Source organism: Limulus polyphemus, unplaced genomic scaffold (genome assembly GCF_000517525.1).
Source record: "Limulus polyphemus unplaced genomic scaffold, Limulus_polyphemus-2.1.2 Scaffold203, whole genome shotgun sequence".
NCBI classification, from domain to species: domain Eukaryota; kingdom Metazoa; phylum Arthropoda; class Merostomata; order Xiphosura; family Limulidae; genus Limulus; species Limulus polyphemus.
In genome coordinates, this window is record NW_013665813.1 from 178,801 (window position 1) to 190,149 (window position 11,349).

General features: G+C 32.0%; 1 protein-coding gene and 1 long non-coding RNA gene across 4 annotated transcripts in view; one reads left to right on the top strand and one right to left on the bottom strand.

The window, feature by feature from the left end:
- Nucleotides 1-2,142, bottom strand: part of LOC111085015 — a 24,201-nt gene extending 22,059 nt beyond the window's left edge. Inside the window, exon 1 of the long non-coding RNA XR_002609878.1 lies at nucleotides 2,132-2,142. This is a non-coding gene — a long non-coding RNA (uncharacterized LOC111085015). The remainder of the gene's footprint in view (nucleotides 1-2,131) is intronic.
- The window catches only part of LOC106478357 (glutamate receptor ionotropic, kainate 2-like), a 126,230-nt gene that overhangs the window by 82,386 nt on the left and 32,495 nt on the right, over nucleotides 1-11,349 (top strand). The gene's annotated exons all lie outside the window — the stretch shown is intronic.

Genomic DNA, 11,349 nt, shown 5'->3' on the forward strand with positions numbered 1-11,349 from the left:
ACATATTTAACACTATAAGCTAGGTAGGTTTTTAAATATAAACTTAATCCAAACAAACGTTGACATGAAAATAAACATATAACTTGGAATCTCTGATCTGGTCATTTAACCCATTTATCACACTAGGTTTTGTTCATGTTGAATATATTCTTGAAAATTGGTTCTGTCAATAAGTATATTATAACACCACCTTGTCGTAAAGCTTAACTCAAACTTAAGAAGTTATGTGTGCACTGTTAATCGTTCTCTGATCGTTTACATTCACATACCATATAGAAACATTTTTTTGTGAATATAGATATAGCAATTCTCTTTCGTTGGAACGTACACTCTTAGAGTTTTTGTGAGACAGAGAACTCAGCATTGGCATGATATTAAAGGACGTGTTAAAGATCGGAATTAAATGTTACAATGTTGTGATAATTTATTTTACATACACTACTGTAAGTGGTGTCAGAGATAAAACTTAAACATATTTTGTATTTATCTTTTTCTTTAGTATTTAGCGCAATTTTCATCGTCTAGTTTATAATAGTTAAGCCTAAAGGTAAAGTGAAGATTATAAATATTTATTTTGCTAATTTCTGTAGTCGCCTGTAAAACATTCTTTTTAAACACCTAGAAGATATTGCTGAGTAGACAAACATGAAGGCTATTTCAAATATAGCAACATTTTAAAGGGTGTCTTTTCATTTCTAATGAAGGACCCATTACTACTGAGACATATTTCAGTTTTATTTTGTATTTTTTATGTAATAAGGAAAGTATTAAAATTAAAAGTGAAAATAAGGGTTAACCAAACAATATGCAGGGTCTCGTAAAAAGTGCATTTTTTATATGTAATTATTGAAACATTACTGGAAAGAGGTGTTTTTAAGTTACCGCTAGTGTGCGAATCCGTTATCTTCTCTACACCAGCTTTCATTCGAACCATAAACACACAAAATACATAAAAAAAGACAGTTTTAGCTCTGGATGGGTTTTTCATGAGGTTTGTTTTGTTTTTTTTAATTAGGAGCTACCAAACTTGTATAAAATCTATGGTAAAAGATAGTCTTGTGGTTTTACGTTGCTGTTCGCTAGTAAAATGAGAACGGAAATAAAATTTTTGTTCCTTTAGAGATTTAAGAAAGTATTTGAGATTATAAATTCATAAATAACTTTACAATGAAAACAAAATCGTATATAAAGAAAATATTACTAATGTGGAGAAACAGCTATTCAGCAATAATACGAGAGATTTATTTGATTGAGATTTGTTCAATAAAATCATATATGGTAGTTAGTTTTCGTATTATTTATGTATGATGATTTAAAAGAGTTTATTTGAATTTTCTACGAAACCTATTTTATAGAAATATGAAACTATTATATCAAATCCATTCTTGGAGTGTCACGATTCAATGTTTAACATGGATTGATTTATTATACATATACTTTGTGCTTCAAAGAATCTGAATTTCGTGCTGAATTGGCTAACATAGTATTTTAGATTATTTATCATCAGGAGTGGCCACTGATTACGTATTTGATTTTTGTGCCATTTCCAACCAAATTTATCTCTACTTTGTTAAAACTCTAAAATAACACTCAATTTTCTTTGTGCTATAAATCAAGCAAACTACAATATCAACACAATAAGGTTGATTCCTGCTGTGCTCACACATGACAAGAGCTCCCACATATCAGAAGTAAGTATACTGAGGGAAAAAATTTTCTCGTGGTTTGCGCTTCTAGACGTTTTATTTTCTTTCTGTCATTGTAAGCTTGTTTTAAAGTACATTTCCTAGCCGTACATTGGATGGTTTCCGTCTACAGTGAGAACTTGATGGATGAGTCACATGACTTAGGAGGCGCTTATCTTTCTTGTAATGACAAATATGTATTTGTTATCACATTTCCAAAGATTTTGTCATACCTTTCAGTGATTCTTCTCCTGACGTATTGTGCTATTCGTTTGTTGTGTTTACATAAGCTGTTTATGTAGTTCCATTAAGTAATTTATGAGTCTGTTAACAAACATCTTTAAGTAATAATATATAGATAGATAGTTAGTTAGCTATAAAGCTCTCTTCATATAAAGAAGAAATGCCATTGCTCTTAACAACACTAACGGATCGATTCACTTAACATTAAATAACTGTACTGGTCAATTTGAAGTGAAAAATGAAATAGCTCTGTATCGTTTTTTTTTTCTCTAATTTTTATGAATAACAGGAGAGTAAATATGTTTTTAAGATATATTTCATATAAACTTAGTTAACTAATCAAATAGTTGTAGGGTTTCTTTGCAATGAGTATTCGCCACCATTTTTGCTATTGTCAGTTGATGGTCGTTTTCATTGTCAATAACCCTAACAGCTCTTTAAAGTATCTGAAAATCGGACAACTATATACTGCTTGCAAATGATGTCACTTCGTTTTGAATATTTATTCACATTTAAAAGTTACAATTCTACATCTAGTTATTTCGAATGATATAACTACGATAAAAATCAATCAATTACAACATTTCAACAGAGTTTTATAATCATATATATATATGTATCATATTTCCCTTTTTTATGTTAATTACTGGTGAGAAATCAAATGCAATGAATTATATTCAAGCTCCTCAAGCAGTGCAATAATTACTAAGATTATGACTACTAAGATGAAACTACGAAAATAGATTCATTCCTCATGTGTTGTTTTTTTTAATGGAAATGCACATTTGTACGTCTTGATCCGCATTTCCTACACACTCATTTATTATAAATATTATTGCTTTAGCTACATTGATCAATACTGTTTTATACTGAGAGCACACGTTTCATTCGAAACATTCCGTTGTCATAGGAACATCTGATCCCTGTCAAATACATTTTCACTCTGATGAAACTCGAACTGTCAAAACAAGTGAAAGTGAGGGCAAGCATAATTTATATTATTTCCTTTCTTTTATGAATATCACTTTAAAATGAAAGACAATACCAATATATTACATGCGAGCTGCTGTTATTTAAAAGAGTAAAACTTGACATTAAATATATCATTTTGTATTTATAGCATCAAACTGAAAATCGATATTAATTTGTTTGAACAAAGATCTTATTGTTTCAAATATAGTCAAAACATTTGATGTATCGTGCTTAATGAAATAAAGAAAAACACGAATATTTCTGAGAAATTTAGATTTATGTGGCTTTAGATTTTGGTCTTTAGTTAGCAAAATAATTTTTATTTCATGCTCAGGTAGAAATTATTTGAAATTTTCTAGACTTTCTTCCCCTCTGGTAAACAATTGGTATTTTAAATAATATCAACAGCGATCTTTCTTTTACAAAACATTTATATTCATTATACGATACAAATCACTGTTTATTGGTAGGTTTTTGTATTATTAACTTATAAAGGTTTTGTAAAGCATAAATAAAGGTTTTTTTTGTTTGTTTTTATTACAAATTAAATTCAACCAGCTTTCATATTTCAGTCATTTATTGCGAGACCGACATGTTGACCATTTGTTTTTTTTATCCTATTTCTTTAAATAAAGACAGAACAGCACACGGATGTAGGATCATTGGAGAAAAATCTGGGTTGTATTATGTTTTAAAGATTTACGATCATAGGCTGTTGTATTTTTGTTTCCATTTGATAGATATTTATTGCCTTTGTTTTGGGACGAGTTTCCTTTGACCAGGAAATACTGTATAAAGTTTAATAAATAAAATATAACAATGATATAAAATAGCATTTGAATTTACTAATCGTCTTCCTATTTTAAGCTAATTACTTTAGCGTATGTTCTGGAAACAAGTTGTAGAGTTATATATATATATATATATATATATATATATGTACATTAGTATTCTCAAAAAAGTACTTTTACAAGAACACAATAAATTAGTTGTTTATATAAGAGTCAGTGTCATCTTTACAATACGACCAGATGACTCGGTCCTATTTGCTTAACTATTTAACTATCAAGTATATTTCACTACCAAATTATGTACCTCATATTAGACCACATACTTATCATTCTGATGGCAGATTTCCTTATAAACAAAATCAATAAAAGTCTGGAAAGTTGGTTCGTATTTACATCTACGAAATAAAAGGGTATAGAATAAAGCTTAGAACACTGACGTATAAAATTGCAGTAACGTTGTAAAAGTTTTGATATATACATATATATACTTGGAAACTAGCACTATACATAAAAAAGAACTTCGTGTATAGGGACTGGCTTACTATCAAAATATTTATAATGCCTGGAAATTATATATAGGGCATATTTATATGAATGCCTTTCATTTGACTTAAATTCATGCACACGAACAGATATATTTGATATTTAAAATAAATTTTGGTAATAATACTATGATGATTTTATTCAAATAAATAAACACGTAACACGTTAATTCATCCGCTCCATATTTGTTAAAGCAAAATAAATCATCCAGTTTTTCGTTATGTGTGTTTTCTTATAAGAAAGTCATAATCCGGCTATCTGCTGTATCCACCGAGGGAAATAGACCCCTTGATTTTAGCGTTGTAAATCCGAAGACCCTTGATTCTAGCGTTGTAAATCCGAAGACTTACCGCCGCCCCACCAGGAGACTAGTTTTTCTGTACGTTTAAGGATTTATAATCGCTAAAATTCGGGTTTCTATAGCCTAGGTGGGCAGAGAAGAGATAACCCCTTATGTAGCAATGCACTTAACAAGAAACAAACAATCCAATGTTTCGTTTCATTTTGAACGAAAGATTAAAGTCTATCTTTATTGCACTCTGTCAATTCATTATTCGAAATATTTCGAAATAGCAGAAAAGAAAAAAAAACGTTTAATATTTAATCGAAATAATTTCTTAATAATTTATATTAATATTTTAGTTTTGTAATTAGACAGAGTACGTCTTCAAAAAGTACCCAATTTACTAACCAATACCGCCGGAGAAGTGGTATTTTGTTTATTGACGAGCTAATTAAATTATATTTAATTTAAGTAAGCAGTACTTATCACTAAAATACCTAAAGGTGGTAATGATGATTAACAGACGGGCCCCCAAATATGTTCCAATATTTTACCTCTCCGTTTATTTTGATGGCGAACAAGATTGGTTTGGACAACAGCCAGCTCGGACAAGGAAACGCTTCTATTCCATGTCCAATAACAATGCTCTCCATCAGAGCCGGGTATTCGGATATATTATCGTTGATATATTTGTTTTTTGTCCTTTTTAAAGTTTATAGCTTGTGGGTTTCGGCGACTAGCAGCATTTTGACGTCATATGGCGATGAACATTTGCTTGTGAATATAAAACTTCAACTTATGCCCAACGTGTGTCTGCAAACTTATTGGAACCGAGGTTTAAAAGCCAAATATTTCATTGAAAACAAACAAAACTATCTACACGTTTTCACTAACAGAGCCGTTGATTATTCTTGAAAAAATGTTTGTTTTTAAATAAAAAGAATTATTATTTTTACTTTACAAACTTATAATACCCTTTTTTCTTCTTTCACAATGCACATCACAACAAAATAAACATGATTTTGTTGAACAAATGAGCATGTGTTTCAATGTATGTTATACACATATCTTCGTCAGGTATAAAAATAAGCATTTGTAAATGACATGTTTTATTTTGTTTTACAAGTTTCTTTAAGTAGTTCATTTAATTAGAAAGCATTATCATCGTTGACTAAAAGAGTAAACACAAGGTAAATAAAAGTATAATTCTAATTCTCTCAGAATTGTAGGAAATAGCATATACAGACACACATAAGATACTTGCACAAACAACGTGTGAGCAATTGATATATGTGTCGGAAACCACAGTTTAATAAAATATCAGAGGAAAACGATTAGAATAAATATGTGTTGAATAGACGTTTCGGAATAACAGAGATTCCATCTGTTGTGCCTTGAAAAAAACAGGAAATATCTATAAAACTATCTGATTATTAGAAACTAAACGCAATTATTAACGTTACGGGAAACACTGGAAAAGTAGAAAGTGTAATTAAGGAAGTGTAATTATTCAGTATAAGGAAGTGTAATTATTAACATTACGGGAAACACTGGAAAAGTAGGAAGTGTAATTAAGGAAGTGTAATTATTCAGTATAAGGAAGTGTAATTATTAACATTACGGGAAACACTGGAAGAGTAGAATAAATTTAATATAAATTAGACCATAAAAATTATTCAGTATAAGGAAATATTAATTAATTTAATTTATTAATTTATAAAGCATCTTTCACTGAAGCTCAGGGTCAGTAATTAAATTAATTAACAGTAATTAAAATTATAAAATTATGTAAATTGATCGTATGTCCCAATTTTTAGCTATTTTGGAGAGGTCCAAGCATCATTTATCTAATTTGTTATCTATATTAAGGTGTTGTTTCATTTTGCAACATAGCGACCTCACTGTTTTCCCTCCGAGCCTTGAAAAGTAAGAGGATGGAAAACAGTCTGTTGTTGCCATAGAAAGTTTTCAATCGTAGGAAAAGTTTTAAAACCAACATAAAGTTAACATGGGGGACATTCATTGATATTCTCTTAATCTTGTCTGTGATAGTGAAGTTCTGATTAACAAGGTATCAAGGTATGGCATACATGATTATATGGGCCATTTATATAAAAATAGGTATTTTTAGCTTGTTGTCAAAAGTAGCCATATTTTAGTCCAAGAGTAAGTTTGATTAATTACGCGGGAAAAGTGAAAAGAGCCAATGATAGTGATGTCTTTGGTCGTGGAAGGCTGTAACATAGAAACAAGGAATTTTGCAAGGTTGTGGGTATGTTTAAGGTAAAAAGTAATAATATAGGAGCTTTCAAGTTGGTGAACTTTCTAGAGGTCACATTAAACTCCAGGATGCGAGCCTCTAGGAAATAAAGAAACACAGATAATTTTTAAAATATCATAAAGAAAACGAAACGTCATTTTATAGAACAAGCTTATTGAGATAATCAATTAAAACAATTTATATACTGCGAAGCTCCTGCCCCTCATCAATATTCCAAAAACAACGACAACACGATAAACATGCGATCTATATATATAATTTCACCATTTTTATTACTGTTAAATCTGACAATGAAAGTATGATAAATTAATTAATCAAATAACGTCGTCTGCCCTATTTTATCAACCTTACCTGTAATTCTTATACTTCTGCTTTTTGTTTGTTATAATCGGATAGTTTTATGCACATTTACTAAAGATGGAATCTGTGCGATACCGAAAGGGTTATTAAATATGATTTTTCTTATTATTGTTTGTTTGAATTTCGCGCAAAGCTACACCAGGGCTATCTGCGCCAGCCGTCCCTAATTTGGCAGTGAAAGACTAGAGGGAAGGCAGCTAGTCATAACCACCCACCACAAACTTCTGGAATACTCTTTTACCAACGAATAGTTGAAGTGACCGCCACATTATAAGCCCCACGGCTGAAAGGGCGAGCATGTTTGGTGGAACGGGTTTCGAACCCGCGAACCTCACCTTGCGAGTCTAGTGCCCTAACTACCTGGCCATGCCGGGCCTTTTCATATTATTTCAATCGTCCTTTCGTTATATATTAATGTGTTTTAACAGATTAGGCAACTTTCTCTAACACATGACAAATACATATGAAGGATAACTGACTCTAAATGGCAACAAGCTAGACTGACTAGAATTAGCAACACCTTTACAACACCTTTAAAGTTTCACCAAGTTTATTTGCTTCTTATGATTTTTATTTCAACTTTTAAACTCTTTTTTTTTCAACTTATAAAGTCTCTATCAAATATACACAATTTTCTTTTGGAAATTTTAAAAACAATATTAGTATTCTAAAAGCAGTGTCTTTTAACGAATATGTATTGGATATTCAAATATAATCAATGAACAAAGTAATGTAGGCTGAGCTGACCTTGTTGTAAGCATACTTGAAAAATTAATATGATTCATGGCTCACACCTCATTCTCACAAAAAACGCACTCCGTATTTTGGAGCCGAGTATAAGAGTAACGGTCATATCCTACTATTAGATTAGACAATAACATCCCTAGAGTTGTAGTAAGTACTGAATAAATGCCTTCCCTCTATATTATCAGTTCAAAATTAAGATGGTTATGCACAAATATTTCAAAGACAAAATGTTTGTTTTGTCAATAAGAACGTTGACAATGTGGAGATGTAGTTGTTTGTAACTAAGCACAAAGCTACACAATGGATTATCTGTGCTCTGCCCACCACGGGTATCAAAACCCGGATTCTAGCGTTGTAAGTCAGCAGACATACCACTGTGCCAATGGGGGGCCAATGTGGAGATCCACAGATAAGATGGCTCACCATCTTGGTATATCTAGATAAAATCTTAATAATATTACAAAACGTCTAATTTCGTAATATTATAGTGAGATTTGGTATCAAAACCCGGATTCTAGCGTTGTAAGTCAGCAGACATACCACTGTGCCACTGGGGGGCCAATGTGGAGATCCACAGATAAGATGGCTCACCATCTTGGTATATCTAGAGAAAATCTTAATAATATTACAAAACGTCTAATTTCGTAATATTATAGTGAGATTTGGTGTAGCCAGGTTCTTCAGAGACAAAGATATTTTTATATAATGGTTTGAAACCATTTTTAAGACTAAATATTAGCGAAAAAATTTATTAGGTTTGACATCAGGTTTGTCCAGTATCGTTCTATATACTTCACAAAATTGCCAAAAAAATGAAATTTGTGCTTTTTTCAAGTATTACAAGGCGAATATCTTTGTCATCAGTTTATTGTTATGTAAATAATGTACCTGATGAACCCTCGTGTGGTCTGAAATGCAACTTATTGTCAGTTAGCTTGAGCTATATACAGTATTACCTCAGTTGTCACTTTTAAATGGTTACAGTGTTTAAAGTGTTCTAACTGTTCATTAACTATAACTAAACCACAGAGAAGACAGTTAAATGTATCCAGTATGCATGTGCCTGTAATAGAAGTCTGTTGTGAATCGGCTACAAGTGTTATTAAATAAAGTTAGGAAAATGTAAAGCCGCTTTGAAAACAATGATACAATTGAGTGGATACCTGGGAAAGTCGGAATATATTTAACAACATCAGCTGATTTTGGCTCGCAGTCGATACTGCAGGTTTTGGATGTGTACATAAAATCAGAAACAGTCATCATAAGGCCGAACTGCCTGCTAGAGGCCCTGAGAGATGCATTCGCTGAGAGCAAGGTAAAAATAACTTCTCTACAACAATGCAAGAACTTTCCAGTTGACCATTGACAATTGGAGTAATATTCGTTTCTTTCTGCAGCCAGATAACTGGTGCATACTGTTTTGTAGAGAAGATGGTGCCAGATTCCAAGGTAAGTACACATAAAGCAACTCTGAAAATGTCCTTATATTCCATCATCTTTATTTTGTCCATATGCTGATGCAATTGGTTCTGACTTTAGCCAAATGGGTGATAACTTCCAACCCACGATGCTAAACTGGTCGAAACATTCCTTCGTAAAGAGGGAATTGATCGAATTAGATTTCAATCCCATAAAGCATTACGGGATGCACTTAGGAGACGAGTCGTATATCTTCAAGAGGCTCCAGATACTAGAGAAGCCCAGAAACAACTCTCCAGAGGAGTGGTCGGTGATGCTTCAGTAACTTAAGAATTCTTTGATTTTAAGCATGCAGCATCGCTGTCCTGGCTGTCCTTGTCGTTAGTAATGACCGATTTCATATTGAAGTGAAATGTTATAAACCTTTCATTTACTAGAGTAAGCTGAATGACCGAACATTTACACTTCAGATCATAAGACAGATCATTAGATGTCTATGTGTCTCATTTCCATAAATATTAATTGAGGGGTTATTGATATTATCTCCAAGTAATAGTTTTGATTTAGTAAATATGGAATATTTTAAATTACAAATATTCCTTATTTGTTTTTCGCAACGAAATAGCTTACTATATCTTTATTCTACCTGTATCATTAATTTTTTTCTGGATGGCCTCTTGATGATAAAATGAACGTTCGGTAATTTCAAAAATATAACAAAGGTTTAGTTTAAGCCTAACATTATGAACACGATGATAATTTTCTTTTTTAGTGTATTAACTTAATCAGTCAATGCTTTTAAGTTTCAGTGGTAAAAGCTCTTCGATGTAGTCCCTACTTTTACCTTGACATATAGTTATATGAGATTCTCTAAGAGGTACAGCCCCTCCTATTCTAGTGGCTCGGCGGTACCTCTGAAGGCTTACAACGATGGGAACAGCACAGATAGCTCATTGCGTAGCTTTGTGCTTAATAACAAATTAAAAAAAGCTTTACGGGATACACCATATGAAATATGAAAATAATCATTCATTCATCTTTCAATAGTACATGTTTATGTTTGACTCACTCAATGGTAAGAAGTACTTTTCGGTACTCTGTAGTGTAGATTTCCGAAGCACTAAGGAAATAAAAGTAATCAAGGAAAAGAAGAGATAAGTGTCAATGTTACAACAACAGCTTCGTTTTATTAATGGCTTAAACGAAACCCACTTTATTTCCCTGTTGTTTTTGTTGTGTTTAGAATAAGTAGAAATAAAATGAAAGAAGAGGAATGCATAGAAGTAAATTGAGGAAAATAAAACCCGATTTACAGGTGTATTGGGAAATACTTTGAATACACATTGTGATTTTAAATGAATTCCTTAAGCCACAATTTTTAACGCAGAAAGGATAATATGTTGCATTCCTGGGTCTGTATTACCGTACATTCATTTCACTAATTATTTACAAATATATGAAGGAAATGTGATTTTCAATCATGGATTTGATTTTCTAGTTATTTTAGAACGTATCACATTTATATTATTTTCACGTAGGATGAACGTAATTCACAAAACGTAAGTTAAAATAAAAACATATAAATACGACAAAAAAAATCGTAAAATCTGACATCCAACAGGTTTCAAACAGCCCAACCATTCTTCTTGATTTTTTTTTTAAATTTTATCTACAAGTTTTTATTTTAATTTCTGTATTCGGTCTGAATTATACTTATCGCGAATTGAAATTACGTGAACAAATAATTACTAGGGCCCCGGCATGGCCAGGTGGTTAGGGCGCTCCACTGGCAATCTGAGGGTCGCGGGTTCGAATCCCCGTCACACCAAACATGCTCGCCCTTTCAGCCGTGGGGACGTTATAAGGTGATGGTCAATCCCATTATTCGTTGGTAAAAGAGTAGCCCAAGAGTTGGCGGTGGGTTGGGGTGACTAGCTGCCTTCCCTCTAGTCTTTCACTGCCAAATTAGGAACGGTTAGCGCAGATAGCCCTCGTGTAGTAACAGGAGTAACATCGAAACATGTA